Source organism: Amphiura filiformis, chromosome 20, assembly GCF_039555335.1.
Source record: "Amphiura filiformis chromosome 20, Afil_fr2py, whole genome shotgun sequence".
Lineage (NCBI taxonomy): Eukaryota > Metazoa > Echinodermata > Ophiuroidea > Amphilepidida > Amphiuridae > Amphiura > Amphiura filiformis.
The window spans coordinates 881,963-898,886 of record NC_092647.1 but is presented as its reverse complement, the minus strand read 5'-3'; the positions used below and the strand labels follow the sequence as shown (position 1 = coordinate 898,886).

The window sequence follows — 16,924 nt, the reverse complement described above, 5'->3', positions numbered from 1 at the left end:
AGAAAGACTATAGACTCAAAATTGAAGGACATAAATATTGATATATCCCAGTTTGAAGCAGCATGTAAAATTAATTGAATCTTTAGCAACAAGCACCTGAAGTCTTTTGGAAATTCATACAAAATACAGACCAACATTTCCATCAACAAATAACCAAATGTTTATTCATAAATTTTCCCTTTCATTTGTATTTGCATTTTTAAAGAAATCACAAGCATGGAACACTGTAGCAATTAAAATATCAACAAATGATATTAATTTATCTGATTTGACGGCTTTTTTGATTACTTTTCTTAGAAGCTTTTATTATTACATCATGATTTGTGATATATTATATTTGCTCTGTTCTTGCATTTTTTCATGGTATCTTTTGTTTCATCTATTACTTGTGTTCAAGATGTTCAGAAAAAGAGCACTCTAAAATTGTCCATCGCTATATTGGAATGAGCAAGTGTGGCAATATACAGGCGTGCTTAGCTCTCTTTCACGCTGAAAGTGTCGACTGCAGGCGACATGTTTCAAAAAATTTTAAAAATTCAAAAATTTCAGAAATGTAAATTTTCATTACCATATTTGGAATCAGCATGAAAAATGCATTGAAATGAGTACAAACAAGCCTAGTATTGGTTCAGTGGTTCTTTAGATAGCTCTTGATATTTTGAGAAAATATCTCAAAATTTGGACTTTTTATGTTGAAGTGTTTGGCTAGCACGCAGAGCATTAGTTGCCATACGTGTATATTATGTAGAGTCTGTGAACACTTGTTTGAGGTAGCGTTGGTTTCATGTCATATATGATCAGCGTATGAGATGAGTGAGAAAACATGGCACTTCCTGTATGTAAACTGAACACAAGCCTAATAGGTCATATCCAGTGGCGCTCTCTATTGGAAAACACCTCTCGGGCATTTTACAGCAAAGAAACTATGTCGTCAACAACAAACGATGACGGCGAGGATGAGGATATTTTGTGAAGTGTGTGCTGTAAAATAAGGTATCTGTGACCAATCATGGAAAGCTGCCTTATAATAATATGTACCAAGATGATTTTGATCCGCAAATTAATCATACACAAATAAATAAATTTGATCATAATTTGCTCATTAGTTTAATTAAAAAGCTTAAATAACTTTTCTGTAAGTGTAAAATTTGGCCTATCATATTTCGCTGTCTGCTCACATTTTTATTCTAAGCAAGGGTTCCAAATTCGACTACATTGCCCAAACATTACATGTAGCAATTTTGGAAAAAAAACATTGTTTCTGGCTTTCTGTGCAGGCATTGGCAAACAATTATGTAACTAGAATTTTGCGGTTCTCGACTTGCCCGGTTCTAGGCGCATACAAAAAGTATGAAAAAGGTGTAGAGTCAATCTTAAAAAAACGGCTTTCTTCAATCTCCTTATATAAATGGCAGCTATTCTCAAATTCTGCAGGTACGACATTACTGCACACCCATGACAACTTGGGATGATAAGAATCGAGATGGGAATAGCCCTTGCAAATTCCTCCTTCTCAGATGCATGCACGATGAGCACTTGAGTTGCGACCGATTCCTCCCAATCAAATCTTGGTTCGGTTGAGAGAAAAAAAATAAAAATCAATTTTGAAAATTGAAACGTGGTCATATTGGCAGGAGAATGTAAACACTATTCTTGATTGGATTGTGATTGTCGTCCCAGATAATTGAGGCTCATCGTAAATTGTTGTATGAATAACACAGGATTTATATATTTGTTGTCTGCACACAGTCTAGATATCTAATTTGATTGGCTGATATTACAACCAAAATGACCTCACACCCAATGGCACGGTTCAAAAACCTTCATTTAACAACCTAAGCTCAAAATTTGACCTCAAGTTGCAGAGTATGAGATTTCGTACCCAAGTTTTCAAAGGTCATTCTATATATGTACAAATATATTGGGGTTAAATAACTGTGTCTTAAAGATTACCATGTTGAGATCCTTCAAATATTGTCATAAGCTTATAGAAATATTTGATTAGTTAAACAATTGAAAGAAATTTACAAATGACCCAATTCAAGAAAAAATTGGCAGGAAGGGTATCCATTGGGCTATTCCAGTTGAAATCCATACACCCTGTATGGAAGATATGACTTTAATCTCCCACACAGGGAGTGTGAATTTCAATTAAGATTACCTGAAAAGGTGATTCCATTTGAAGTCTACACTCCCTGTGACTAAGGTCATGTCTTCCACAGGGGGTGTGAGGATTTCAACTGGAACAGCCCATTGTCTGATTCAACTATACTGTTTGTTATCTGTCCCCAAGCGTGGTAATGTTGATGCCAATATATATGGCAATATACAAAATGCTACAGTCTATACACACACTGAACTGAGTCAATGATCGCAAAAGTGGGTCTACTTTTGACTAGTCTGATGCTCGCTGCAATTCCCACTAATTTGGTGTTCAATCAAAAGTACATGCAGGTTTTGTTGTCTGGCTACAGTTAAAAGCTTAGCATACATGAACTACACATTACACTATGCTGAAGTTGCTAAATTAGAAAATTATCCCCAAATGTCTATCTATCTCAAGAACCACATGGTCACTACAAGCAGTAGCGTAGCCAGTGGGGGGGCAGGAGGGAGAGTGTCCCCCTGACAAAAAAATGAAAGAGAAAAGTGCCCCTGTGACAAAAAATGAAAGAGAAAAGGGGGCAAGGAGCCCCTTTTCCACCAAAATTCACCCTGATCATGGGCCAGAATATACTTGAATATTTTACCAAAATAATGTATTTCTACTATCTTCAGTAGATAGCACATACATATGGCAATGCTCTAAAGCAAATTTTAACTTGAAACCACTAAATATATTATTTCACATAGAATTCAAAGCCAAATATGGAATTGAATTCTAATACTTCTTTTTTAACAGGTTTACAAAATTAATGTTTAATCTGTGCACTAGAACACGTTCTGTTAAAAAAGGATTAAGAAAATCAGAACAGGTAATAAAAATACCTTCACATTTCAACATAATCACATCGTTAAATTAGTTTGATTAATTTTAACTCGATGACTAATCTCACGCACTAAAAGCCTGTATCCAGTATTAAGTATTTCCATATGCAAAGCGCTATCTTCTGAAGATAGCAATGAGCCTTTTAGTACATTCAAGGGTATGTTTTCTAGTATTAGACATAGAGTTTGGATATTTGAAAAACATCTCTACTTTATTGAAAAATATCATGAGTCATAATTGGAAAACACTTGCTGTGCAATGCAATAACATGATGATAGGTAGCATCAAGTGTATTGATGATGGAAGTCTCTATTAAAGGGATGCTATTGCAGGGTATTGGGCTGTGTTGAAATCACAAACAGTGATGTGCTTATTTACTCTATTCAATGAAATTCAGATTTTAATATTTTTGGAGCAATCGTAAATGCTGGCATAAAGAATAGCATTATGCTTTCACATAGACGGTGATACATGAGTAGACTGCTGCCCTCAGTCGTCAACCGTCTGGATTGACGACTGAGAAAACTATGTGGAAAAAAGTGACGGATTTTGCAACAGGATTCCTGTGGCATAGAGCATGCGCAGTTGTGTCCAAATTGACCTTTTGACCGAGTTTGTTGTTTTTAGAAGTTCAGAGCGCGATCTTGTCACAGCGGCGCACTACAGCGACGCAGTACGGGGGCGCCGCTAGTCAGTCGCGCTACGGCGCACAACTGAAGTCGCATTGAAAAGTTTTCAGAAGTCCGTCATGATATTGGCTGTAAGATAATCAGTCGTCACTACGAAGCATACACAGTACATGCGAAGTGTAGACGGCTGATTGGAATTAGTCTAGATACATGAGGGGGCTGTCATTTTCTTTGGCAAGAGGGGGGGGGGGTGATGAATATACCGGGGGTTGCATATTTGTTACACTTACAAATACAATCAAAATTTGTGCACACTCAGCACACCTTCTTTCCATCAAGTGCTCAGCCAAACATATTTCTTGACCTTTGCGGAAAAATTGTTTTGGGTATGTGTGCGGAGAGGGAAGGGGTCTTACAATTTGTCAGCCCGAGATAGGAAGGTCATGAAAAATTTCAGCCTGTGATGGGGGAGGGGGTTATAAAAAAAAATGACTCGGTCACCAACATATTTGTTACCCCCTTCCAAAAATGACAGACATTTAGTGGGAAATGATGCTACATTTTTTTGAAGTGAAGCTTTATCTTTCCAGAAAATGCAAATTTATCCTATATAATTATGTTTTTTTATGTAGATATTATTCAAGTTTGGTACCACTTGAAATTTCAAGAAGCTTGTCGTTTTTTCATCAAATTTTTTTATCACAGAACCTGTGGTGTATACTATTACTAAGAATTACCAGCACTTAACAGAATTTATCAAGGCTAACATAAATCTGCAAATTTACACAAGTAATGAAATTAATTATGATTTCCACACTCTAACTAAAGAGTGCTTTTAGGAATATTAATGAGTTCTCTCAAAATCTGTTAAAAGCATGAACATTTTTTATTTAAATGTTCATATATTATACAATTTAATGCACAAAGTAAAAAAAAATGAGGAGCTCAGTGAAACATTTCCTGATTAAAAATATGACTTCAGTCCCTGGGTTAACATTATATCTTGCTTAACAAGTTTTAAGTAGTAATCAGAAAATGTCAATCCTCTTTCCTAGGCTCGGGTTTCATCGCTAAATGTTATAGGATACCTACCAAATCTCTAAAGGAGATAAATGTTGAAAATGTATATGCCCTGCTTTTTAAATTTGGAAATTACATAATTTGCAATTTGAGGATTAAATAAAAAGAACATGTTTTGAAGATCTGTAATAGATCGGAATTATTATACAGCTTTTTAATAGATGTATGAATAATTCAAATTATTCCAAAAATATATATATCAACTGTAAATGTCACATAAATAAAGAGATTAAATTTATTATACCAACAAAATTGATAACACATTTTCACTGATGATCAACCCCCTATTCTGTGGTTCTTACTTTCTGAACTTGAATCAATTAGTTTTTAAGTCACTCCACACGGATTTTGACTGCAGACGACAAGTTTCAAATTTTGTTTTAAAAATTCAAAAATTTTAGAAATGTAAATTTTCATGACCATATTTGGAATCAGCATGAAAAATGCATTAAAATGAGTACAAACAAGCCCAGTATTGGTTCAGTGGTTCTTGAGATAGCTCTTGATATGTTGAGAAAATATCTGAAAACTTAGATCTTTAGTATGTTGAAGCCTATGGCTAGTACACAAAGGATCAAGCAGCAAATTCCCTTTTACATAATGTAGCATTAACCTTTTATTAGTATTACTAATTAAACAGCAGTTATTTATAATTCACACATATACGACACACATAGCAGCAGCCTACATCGCACATGATGTCGAAAAAAAGCAAATCGCTAAATACCTCTCCCGCTGAACATAAAACTAACATTTTACCATTGCAACAAAGCACACACCTGTAAACAATGGCCCTGAATCCTTCTCAATGTGTCTCTTATTCCGTCTCCCTCCTTGATCCCCGCTCGGAGCGTCTCTGATCCGTGCCAATTTACCCTCCTCATCCACTTGACAATTAGCAATTCACATGGCATCAAGGAGGGCTTACATTTCTACCCCCTTAAGGAAATCGGGAAGACAAAAGCAAATCGCAGGATAAGTGCTGTTATGAGCATTACAAACATGTTGATGCATGACTAGGGGATAGCTGCCATGTTAGGGAAACTGGCTCACTCTTCCGGTAACTTACAGCACAAATGCATATTTGAGCCCCAATTATAGGATTGTAATTTTTGTACCAATATTTAATTAGTCCAGTCTGAAAATGATATTTATATTCTTATTTTCAATTTAGCTTTACAATAATTGAAAAGTACAGGGTTATTTTTGCCAAAATTTTTGGGAATTCCCAAGCCTAAAATAAAAAGGTGTCTTTTTCTTGGGAATTCCTGTGTCTTCTTTCGGGTTGTGAAAATAATGACCTTTTTTTGGGGGGGGGGAATTCCCAGAGCAAAAAATGGTGACAAATTTTGGGAATCCATGTCTTCTTTAGGGGGGTGCCTTTAATTTCTGGAAAGGCCCAATAGGCTATTCTGGATGAAATCCATACACCCCTACACCCCTAATATCCCACACAGGGAGTGTGAATTTCAAATGTAATGAACACATTAGGCAGCTCCATTTGAAACTCACCGTTCCTCAGTGGAAGATTCAGGTTGAATCTCTCTCAGAGAGTGTATATGAAATTCCAATGGAGCTGCCTAATGTGTTAATTCCATTTGATATTCATACTCCCCAGTCGAAGATATTTCCAAAATCTTGCACAGGGGTAGTGTGTATTTTAAATAGAATAGCCCATTGTGTCACTTGGATGGCGTTGCATCAAGGTCACGCTTTTGAAAAACGTATCCAACAATCATGCGCTCCCCCACGCTCAATATTTAAAAAGTCCATACGGCAGCCATTGCTTATCGTAGCAGTTACCCCCGTCTCGCGCACCCAAGATAAAATGCGCCCTTCTTGTCTACTATTACGGCTCAGTCTCCTGATCGTCGTCTCGTATGTCACATATGCGATTTCAAGTAGCATACCCTACTCAAGGTACAGAATTTCAACGAGAAAGAGGAGGCATACATTTTTTATACTATCAAAAAAGTCTTACAGCTACTTTTTATATATTTACGTGTGTTAGTGTGCAACATTTATGTTCACTGCAAAAATTGTGTTCTTGTGTTACTACTACCAAGACGAGGGAAAAATAAGAGCAAAAGGATTATGATTCTGACAGAAAGCAGTTTTAAGTCGTAGAAATCCCATAAAGACTTCAGCTTATCACTGTGAAACAGTTCTGAAGATTAAAAAAGTGGACAACATCATTAAATATGTACCAGTAGATATATGTGACCGTCCAGGTCGAAACGCTCGTAAAGGCCTCCCCTGATTTGTTTTCTTGCGTGTTTAGAAAATATATATCATAAGCTTTACAATATATCATTTGACTTCAAACGATATCCAGAAGCGGAGTTATAACTTGTTAAACTTTGCTCCTTCAGTAAAAGGTTACATTATTTTGGCACTACATTATTTCTTTTTTTTCCACATTGCTGGTATTAAATATCAAATGGTCATAATTGGCGGTCACTTCAAATCATCCCCAACTGAAAGAGGTTCAGGAATGTCCTCTCATTGTTAAATGTTGGTTAACCCACCACTTGAACAGGATTTAGCCAAAGCAAACAAAGACTTAAGCTTTTTAGTACTAATGCTAAGTATAAGCTTATTATCCTCTTCAACAATAGGATTAAAGATTGGTGCTTGACTGGACTAAAATGAGAAACATGTCGGACAAATATTAGGGACATATGAATACAACCTCTATGCATATTTTGCACTGTTACTCGAAATACAACTTGCCGACTTTAAGAGCGGTTTGAGATGGATGGTCACATAAAAGAATTGCTAGTGATTTATAAAAGGAAATAGAATAGTTTTTTCGGGCAAGAGCAGAGAGTTTCTTTATGTCAAGACAAGCAAGCTGTTTTACGACAGCGATGAGCAAAACTAGGATTAATTCGGGAAGAGAACACTCAATCAAATAAATCCTGTTTCTATTTAAGTCTACTGCAATGACAGCATGCGGTTGTATTGCATGATCATGTTTAAGAGTTCATTTTCAAAAGCACTCAATTCAGCAAATCTCGCAAACCTTGTATGTTTTACAAGAAGTTGCGTAAATTTGAATTACATAATGCGACAGGCGGATTGAAGTCTATGACATATCTTGTTAAAAATTTTTTATATAAGGACCTGAATGTTCATGACAGATTATAAAGTTGATGCCAAAATGTATTGTTTTCTGGTAAATCTGAGACACAAAGATTATCACATTTAGCGAAGTATCTGCATTGGAAGGGTTATCAGTAAATGAATTGAGGCAAATAGATCCTCTGCAACAAAAATTGTTTGAGGGATCAAAATGCAAAATACCATCTGGAAAGGCCAAACATATCAAAATAAAGAAATGCAATGGAAGTGGGTTTATATTGGACTACTTTCTCCTTTAAAAAAAATTATATACAGGGTGGTTCCCCCCCCCCCAGTATCATAACAGGGTCCTTACAGTTTGACCCGGGGTACTCAGTACAAATGACCATACGGGACGTGCCATAAACATGGGTAGCATTTTCAGCCTTCTGGTATATCAATGACCCCTTTTTCAAAGCCTATTTTGGTATATGAATGGGTCCTTTTTTCAAAATTTTCTCAATTTTTTCGAAAAATAGCCCAATTTTTCCTTAATCTAGCCAAAATTTTCAAAATTTTCCCAAAATTTTGGGAAAATTTGTAAAAACTAAGACAATTTTGGATAAATTTGGCCGAAAATTTTGACTTTTGGTATATCAATGGGTCCACATTTCTTGAAAAATTGGTATATTTATGGGTCTACTTCCAAAATCTTAGCGGCACGTCCCTACCAAAACCAAACTTGAGTACCCCCCCGGGAGTTTGACGAATCAACATTCACTTGCGGTGCTCGTCATTAGCGTGTTTGGAGAGAAAAGTCTATGTAAATTTTGTCACTTTTGAAATGCTTTCTTTTTTCATTCAAATTGGTATAATAATAAAGTTGTTTCATGCCGAATGAGGTATCAGAATATTCAGAACAAAATCTTCCATTTATTGACTACTTCATTTGTTAATTTAATGCTCTGCGTGCTAGCCATGCGCTTCAATGTAAAAAGTTCAAGTTTTGAAATATTTTCTCAAAATATCAAGAGCTATCTTAAGAACTACTGAATCAATACTAGGCTTGTTTGTACTCATTTTAATGTATTTTTCATGCTGATTCCAAATATGGTCATGAAAATTTATATTTCTGAAATTTTTGAATTTTGAATTTTTTTTAAAACTTGTCGTCTGCAGTCGACACCCGCGTGAAGAGAGTTAAGTTTAGTGTCTGCAAGATATTGCTTTTGTTTTGAGTCTATGAATACTTTTTGTACACAGTATAAATAGGACTGACAACTTTAAAAAAACATTGTAAGTCCCAAGCCACTGACAATGCTCAATGACCAATCAAACCGCTTTTAAAACCCAGACATAGCAAATAGTGGACCAAATAGGCAATCCAGCACTTGACATCGTTCCATAAACAAAGCAAGAAAAACAACTCATCCAACCGAGAAGTCAACAACTCATTTCCACCGCAAAAGTGGTACAAATGTCCAAATTATCGAACTCGTATAACAGGAGATAAATAAAGCCTGTCACCCTAGGGGGAAAACATGTCCATCTTAACAAGGTAATAAGTGACACTTTGAAGTGTCTGAGTGGTGCTCCTAATAAACAAGGAATCAATAATACAACATGGCCAATAAACAAGCGTAGGGACGCATTCGTGGAAGAGATTAGTCAATATTAGGGTTATTTTGTTATTTATTTATACAGCATAAAGTCAGGATGTGATGTGGAAAGATTTGATCAATATCGTTGTTATTTATCTATACTGCACATATACAAACAAAGGTTTTTAATGAATTTTTGAGCAAGAGAGAGTCGCTCAACTCTGTTTTTATTAACTTACTCCTTCAAGTAAAAGTTCAGTGTTATGCTAACTGATCACAATGTGCCAATTTCTCAGGACACTTCTTAAATATGATCATTCAACTCAAATAATGATCTTTGCAATACAAAAACTCATCCCCAGCAACACAAGGTCAATTTGTTAGCCATCACGTTTAACCAGAGGTTGTGAACTATGCAATCAGAAATGATCTTATCAGAGTCATGAGAGTGCATGTGGATAACCTGACCAGTCCAATATGCACTAGGATCCACAAGATGCTCGTCTATCAGGGACACAGTTCTTTAACCCCAATACATTTGCCGGGTACATTTGTACATTCATTGAATGACCTCTGAAAATTTGGGTACAGAAACTCATACTCTGCAACTTGAGGTCAAAATTTGCCCTGTGATTGTTTTATGGAGGTTTTTGAACTATGCCATTAGGATGAGGCCATTGTGGTCCATAGATGTACTTTTGCATTCAGAGATAATTATTAGATTTCCTGATGAGCAAGATGCTGCAATGATACTATGTTTTTCATAGTGATGTGTATCATATAAATTTGAATGCACTTTTGTATTAAGTGACTCATAATTCAAAGCCAAGTACATCACTTCCAATAGAAAACACAAGATGTTGCATTATTAATTTTAGCATTGTTACACAGATGGCAAAATCAACATCATAATTATGCTCAAATCAATTATTACCTTAATTTGAACTTCACAAAACCCTAATCATTATTCTATACAGTTTTAATTAAGTTAAGATAATGATTTTTTGACCAAATGACAAATGTTCTTGCCCATTCTCCTTTGATGCTTTGAACAAACTATAAGTCAACATTTCTTCTTGCTGTTATTGTTAGTGTTTTTTAATTAATCCCATGTAGATCAAACACCGTCAGACAGTCTCGATAATCAACCCTTCATGTAACAATAAAAGACCAAATATATCCCTTAAAAAATCAATTAATACCAACCTCTAACCGATAATAAATTAATTTGTCAAACTATCAAAACAATGCACAATCAATTAAGTATATGCATGAAAAACACTAATTAAAATAATAGATGGATCAGTGCACATCTGATGGTATTGTATTCACCATAAACGACAAGCTTATATATCGTGAATGTCCGTTCGTTTTCTAATATCGACAAAACCAGCCAGGTAGTTTCGTTTCACGCCACGTGGGTATAGATCTAAGTTGCACGCGCTCAGTTCCCCCGACGCCTTGGTTTAATAAATACACAACTAATCAACCCAGTGAACAGTCAATCGTTACGGACATCTAAATTAAGAAATTGCAATACATAGGTTCTCCAGTCAGTGATCACATACATAATAAAACAAATTGTTCGGCTGAAGATCCCAAGCGTATGTTTGTTTGGTTGATGTATAAACATATTATACTGATATAGTGCAATGATAGTGAACATAAAAAATAATTTTGAGAAAATGTTAGGAATTTTTAATTTAGAAAACCGAAAACAATGTTATCAACTAAGTGTTGCTAGATTTGAGATAAGTAAACAAAATATTTTAATTTAGTTTTGTTTTTATTATTTTGTTTTAAGACAAATGAAATTGGATATGAAAACCACTTTTATCCAAAAATAAAAGGCTTTTTAGAATATCAAATATCAAAAAATATAAAATCTATAAGTAAAATTTAAGATAATTTATATAAATCCTGATCATAAGTCAATTTTCACCCTGCAAAGAATTTTTTCCTCGTCATCAAACACCTGTTCTTATAAATGGATTATCTTCTGTGAAATAAAAGAGCAAATTCACCCCAGCAATTTCCATATTAAAGTGCTAAACATCAGACTAATTGTTGCCGATAGCTACCAAGAACAGAGTGTACACAGCGGCACGGCATCCCCACCCTTAAAATGCCAAGATGCCTTTTTTAAAATACGTTACATTACGATTAATTGCTATTATATGACATATTGATAGTGACCATAGAATAATACCAGAGTTGAATTAATATGGACAAAAGCCTGCAGCCATTTGCAGAATCGCTGACTTAAATGTTGGACGATGCGCTGATTTCAGTGTTTCTATAGTGTAATAAGACACTTTAACACTTTGCATGCAGAAAGCTCATGCAAATGCTGTCTGAAAATAATAAATCCAAAACTGTCAACTTTTTGGGTAATTTTCATAAAAAATTTCAATATTTTGTATATTCATGATGATTTCTAAGCATATCACTCAAAATGCTTAGTACAAACATGCCTAGTATTGGTTCAGTGGTTCTTTTAAAATCCAAACAGTAGTTCAATGAAACCTACGGACAGACGGACGGACGAACGTAGACAAAGTGTTATGGTCAATGGCCTCCCAGCACACAATCATACCAAGGTGTTTTTCAAGCGTCAATTGACTGTCCAAAATGTCAGCTATTAAAAACACTTCATGAATCTTACATCCACTAAATCTTAACTCAGAATTGCATATTTTCATACAAAATTCATTGATTTAAAGCTACACACTATTAAATTGTCCTCTAATGATGAACTTGGGTTGTTATGAAAGTCTAAATCAGTTTCCTTGAGTGTTTTTGATTTCAATAGGCAAGCATATGGCCTCATCCCAATGGCGTAGTTCAATAACCTCAATTAAACAATCATAGTGAAAATTCAAGTTGCAGAGTATGAGTTTTTGTACCCAAATTTTCAAAGGTCATTCAATGAATGTGTAAATGTATTGGGGATAAAGAACTTTGCCCTGATAGATGAGCATGTTGTGGATAATAGGAGGCCAGAATGTTGGCTACATAAAGAATCACTTCACAGCACATCTGAAATCAGTATGACAAGGCAGAGCCCTCAATTCATAAATTTATTCCTTAATTTGAACTAGGGCTATTATGAAGTAATTGAGGTTCAAACCATTTTCCTTCCAATTTCAAGGTTCAATCCACGCACTTTGTAATATTATAATAAAATCACATTTTGGACTAAATTTTATAATAGCCCCAAAAGGAAACATTAGGCCCCTATTTTGCCCAATTTAAAAAGTCCACAGTGAGTCATTTTGAAAATGACAGTTCAAACTGCACACACTTCTTAACAATAAACACACTGTTCTATCAACACAGGGCTATTCCAGTTGAAATCCATACACCCCTATGGAAGACATGACCTTCAAACTGCACACCCGTCTATCATTAATCGGGCTGTTCCAGTTGAAATCCACACCCCCTATGGAAGACATGGCTTTGAGCTCCCACATAGGGGGTGTAGATTACAAATTGAGTCTCCCGTTCTGGTTACCCCATTTTAAATTCACACACTCCCTGTGCAGAAGACTAAAGTCATATCTTCCATGCATAGGGGGTGTATGGGTTTAAACTGGAACAGCCCCATTACACTAAATCAATTCCTTAGTTTTTATCAGCAAATAGGGCTGACATTTTGTTTGGCAAGTGTTCTCTTATTCAGCAATTTCTTAAATGGGTTTATTTTATGGCGCAATCTTGATCGAGTCAACCTTCATATGATAAGGCCAAATAAAAAAATAAACATGTTTCACGTCCCCTCCCGCTTCCCTTTTTGAGGTTTCTTCAATTATTTTTTTATTTTTTGAAATTCAGTTATAACTTTTCAAAAAATATGTCTAGGAAGTAGAAATGCTTTCTATAGCCTTGCTAATACACAAGAAACACTTTTAGAAGGTTTTGAGATAATGAGAGTGGGCATACCTCTCAGAACAACAAATAAAAAGAGGCCTCCTCCTTTTTCCAGGCATTATTGTGTACGCCAAAACAGCTCTAATTATGGGTATTTACACCGATTTTGCGATAAAAATAAAAAATAAAAAAGCCCCTCCTCCTCCTTTTTTTCAAAAATCCGGACGTGAAACATGCTTTTTATTTTACTTGGCCTAACGGCTCCTCACACATGGCTTTACGTAAAATTGATGTTGCAGTCTCCGTACAACATCAATCCTATTTTCCCTGATGGCCTTAAGCAAGATTAGAAAGGTTCTTTAAACTCGGAAATCCGAGGCTCATAAGTAACATAAGATGTTCCGTAGTCGAATTGGTTTGTATCTCTTCCCTAAGATCAATGAGGAATATTCAAGGTAAAGATAAGTAAATAGATAAGGAAAAAAAACGGGATGAGAGAAACAACGATTCTGCCTCAGCTCGCCAGGTGTGCATTTTGTGGCAATGTTATGTGTGCTAGTCCTAGCTTATTAATGTACTCTATGTTAAAATTTATGTTGTTTAAATTTTACAAAGTACTGCTATTAACATTAACTATATATAAACCCAGTAATAATTATTGTTATCTTAGATCTAGCAACACTTAGTTGAAAACATTTTTTTTTGTTTTCTAAATGAAAAATGAAAAATTCCTAATTTTTTCTCAAAAATAAGTTGTGTAAAATTTGCGCCAAACATTTATAAAAATTCAAAATGTTGCGTACAATAATAAAAAATATGTTGTGAATTAAATATCAGTTGTTTAGGTTCAACCGTTAACAATATCAATTTTTAACCAACCATTTTATTTAATAGATTGTAAACAAGCAGAGGAAGCCCCGCCAGAGCAGTTCTTCTCGGGTGAACCAAACCTGCCTGGTTATCAAATTAATAAGTGACAAGGTTATCTATGAATTTGACAGGTGCTAATTGATGTTTTAATGTTATTGCATCAATTAGCACATGTTAAATTCAGAGGAAACCTTGTCACTTATTAATTTGATAACCAGGCAGGTTTGGTTCACCCCAGAAGAACTGCTCTGGCGGGGCTTCCTCTTTAAACATGCTATTTTAGCCTTACAAAGCTTGCCTGATTGTTGTTCCAAAATCATGTGGCGTGTAAAACATAAGCAATAAGCATTTCCAGAGGGAATAAGAAAATGTGTAAACATAAAATACCCAGAATAAAATAATCCCAAATCTGAAATTTATATGTATCGAGGATGTCTATATTTATCATTACAAGAATTCTGTATGCGATACTGTTAATAGCATAATTGTATACATACAAAACCTAATTACATCATGGATATTTACATTCATCAAATGTTACAAGAATTCTATTTAAAAGGGACCATATCTGTGCTGACCATCATAAATATTTTCAGAAAAAACCTCATCAAATGTACAAGAATTCTATTTAAAAGGGACCATATCTGTGCTGACCATCATAAACATTTTCAGGAAAAAATCCTAAAAATTGTCCATCTTGCAGGACTAAAACAAACACAAGATCATAGCATAGCTTGTTACAAAATGGCACTGCCAGTAGAGTTATTTGTTTCAGGGGCCATACTACGGTTAGTTCTGTTAAGTACAAATAGAGTTAGGTTTCAATTATTGATGTGTCCTAAAACTCAGTTAGATTTTTAATGGTTTGTTTATCCTTCAAATCAGCGAGGGGTTTAAACATTTAGATGGTTTCCAAGATGGTTAGTTTAATCGTTCAAACATGCTCATCTGTAAGGCCAAAGTCCTGTAACCCCAATATGTCTGTACACAGCTAGAATGACCTTTAAATGTATTGGGTACTCAAACTCATACCCATCAACTTGAGGGCAACTTATAAGCTATAAAGGTTATTGAACCATGCCATCGGAGATGAGTACATTTACAGTTTATAGCGATGCGACCAAAGCAGCTCAATACTGCAGGGGCTTTTTAGAAGATCTATACATTGACGATTTCTCACTACCTACCTACACCTCTTCACTTTCTCTCTTTCTTTTGCTCTTAAAAACAGCCAATCAAGTTTAAAAACTCCCAAAATTAGGTTTATATTGAAGAATCTAGCAGTGTGAAATACAAGTGGCAAATGTGCTGCTAAATCAATAGCTCACATATGCATTTCTATCTTAGTCTGTCTGCCTGCCTGCTCACAGGCTTTTTGATTAGTTAATACCCTGCACACTGAACAATCTACGAGCACCAATTTTCAAATTTATCCACAAATATTGATGTCGGTTTCAAGAACCACTGCACCAAATATGTGGATGTTTGTACTCATTTCAATGCATTTTTCATGACGATGTCAAAAATGGCAATGAATTGGTAAAATTCTAAAAATTTTGAACATTTTGTGAATTTTTTGCGGATTAAAACATCTGTTGGGTGTGGGTTAAAATGGCGGCTCAATACAGGGTAGAATGTGACTATTTGGTTATAACCAAGAGGCAAACAAGGGCAGGTTGTTATAGATTTTAAGATTTACCTCACTAAAACACTAGAAATCAATGCTCTTAATACTGTGATACTTTATCAAACTTTTATCTTCTTCTCAACTTGACTCACTAGGATCCACAACATGCTCATCTATCAGGCCACAGTTTTTTAACCCCAATACATTTGTACATTCATTGAATGACCTTAGAAAATTTGGGTACAAAAACTCATACTCTGCAACTTCAGGTCAAATTTTGCACTATGGGTGTTTAATTGAGGTTATTGAACTATGCCATTAGGATGAGGCCATTGTGTGACTTACCTTGTCTTGAGCCTCACAGCTTTGAAATCACCACCAACTCAGTGCCTGCAATTGAGCAAAATTAAATTGCATTTAGAACAAGTAGAACATGTAGAATGTGATAAACACTGTATTAGACTTGATACCATTTCCTGTGAAGGAGTTGAGGACTGGTAAATTGGCAGAATAAGTGATAGAAAAAGGCAGTGTTCAATACATTTACAATTTCAAAAATGCTACATGTTGCTTATAACTATGATCCCATTGGGCACCCCATTCCTTTTTAAAGGAATTTTTATTTATGAAAGTTTTAAAACAAACATACGCACAAACATCAAAGATGTTCACAAGCTTTACATATGAAATACAACCAAACTAGCAATATTCTTTATAGTTACTAGGCCTATATGCTCGCCCCGGGATGCTCGCTACCAATGGCAGCAACTTATGATTCATCATGTTCATGGAAATCACCATCCTTATGTGCGATTCCTTTTTTAGTTTGAGCACATCTTGGGTGGTAAAGAATGACAAGGTTTCCCAATGGCCTTAAACATCTTCAACCAAATGTGTCCAAAATGTTACCATGCCGACAGCATGGAACTGATCTATGTGCTCCTCTTATAGCACAGTTGACGTCCACCCGTCGCGTCCACCCGTCGCGTCCTGGGCGTGTTATGTACCCAACGCAAACAAAGTTCACCCAAACTACCTACGGCCAAAGATATGATACCCGGTATTAAGATACCTATGTATCATAATCATAAGCTCATGTTTCTCTGTGTTGGAGATAATAGGTCCCCTAAGGTATTTGTCGAGAACATATTGGGAGGTTTGTTGCGCCGTATATTTTGTTTCTTTGAAATTTAGA

General features: G+C 35.3%; 1 protein-coding gene across 1 annotated transcript in view; it reads right to left on the bottom strand.

Annotated features, from left to right (window-relative positions):
- LOC140142990 (semaphorin-5B-like) overlaps window positions 1-16,924 on the bottom strand; it is a 404,016-nt gene that overhangs the window by 308,814 nt on the left and 78,278 nt on the right. The window contains 1 exon segment of the mRNA XM_072165019.1: window positions 16,075-16,119. The gene's annotated coding sequence lies outside the window, so the exon portion shown is untranslated.